The following is a 1,176-nucleotide window of genomic DNA, read 5'->3' as shown; positions in this document are numbered from 1 at the left end:
CGCGCCTATAGGATGGTGCTGCCCCAGTAAGAAGTTCGTGAGGTGCCGCTGCAGCTTATTCCCTCTCTCTTCCCCCCCTCCCCCCCCAAAAAAGGAGAGAGATGTCCCATCCCTTCTTTATGCACATCCATATACATAGCCAGACACAAAGGTGTACAATCTGGTCAAAATCTGCGGTTCTTTAAGTTCATTCACTGTAGGTTCTCTTACTTGCTCTAGTGGCTGGCAAACGCCAACCGAGAGGGGAGAATGAATGGCTCAGGAATCGACTGGTTCCGAGCGGAGCTGCTGCTTGGATTATCGTAGAATAAGAGGAGGCGTCTTAGGAAATGACTTAACTTAAAAGCCAGATGCCGCCGCTGCGAGGCGAGGGAGTAACTTGTCTGGTCTTGCGGTGCACTCCCGTTACGAGAATGAAATGACGCCCCAGGTCGACTCGAGACCAAGACTCCTTACAACTCGCACAGCGGCCGGAGATTGATTGAAAGGGCAGCCCGCCCCTTTAGTGATTGTGATCAAGAGCACACACTAGACTTGACCCACTAATCATCATCTCATCTGGCGCGAAGAAAAAAGAGGCTCGAGAGACCTTCCCAGCCCAGCCGCCCCTCCCCCCCTAGACGCCTACCTACTCGTGCTCATAGCTCGATTGGAGGTTAAGAGTGTGGTCCAGCGGAAAAACAGAAGTCGTCCGTATCAAGTGATACATGAATTGCTCAGTAGTGCTTCGCCACTACCGTAGCTGGCGGAAATAGCTTAATGGTAGAGCATAGGCTTGCCAAGGCTGAGGTTGAGGGTTCAAGTCCCTCCTTCCGCTCCTGGCTTCGTCGTTTAGTGGTAACGAATGGAGTGCATAAGCCCCTTTAGAGATAGGGGCGAGCAGCAAGCAGCCCCTTGTTTGTATAGGGTTCCAAACCTATCTTACTAATAATAAGAAAGGGTCCGAATGCTCTTCAAGACCTAACAAGTTGCTGGCTTTTCGGCTGTTGCGCGCTAGCGCGCTTCTGTTTTTCAAAAGGCTTCTTCAAATATCGTTAAAAAAAAAGGAGTATATAATTAGTTGTAGCTAGCTAGCGTGCTAGCGTTTTCCCTTACTATACAAGGGGCTGCTAGTTGTAGCACGCAGTGTACTAGTGAATAGGGAAAGCGGATTGAGATTACTAATGACGGATGCAG

The 1,176-nt window shown here is 50.0% G+C and overlaps 1 non-coding gene across 1 annotated transcript; it reads left to right on the top strand.

Moving 5' to 3' along the window:
• Positions 1 to 745: 745 nt before the first annotated feature.
• TRNAG-GCC (transfer RNA glycine (anticodon GCC)) lies at positions 746 to 817 on the top strand. Its single transcript has one exon. It is a non-coding gene; the product is annotated as a tRNA-Gly (tRNA).
• The last annotated feature ends 359 nt before the right edge of the window (positions 818 to 1,176 follow it).

This window comes from Humulus lupulus, chromosome 2 (assembly GCF_963169125.1).
Source record: "Humulus lupulus chromosome 2, drHumLupu1.1, whole genome shotgun sequence".
Taxonomy (NCBI): domain Eukaryota; kingdom Viridiplantae; phylum Streptophyta; class Magnoliopsida; order Rosales; family Cannabaceae; genus Humulus; species Humulus lupulus.
Note: the sequence above shows the minus strand (reverse complement) of the source record. Positions and strands in the feature narration are given on the sequence as shown.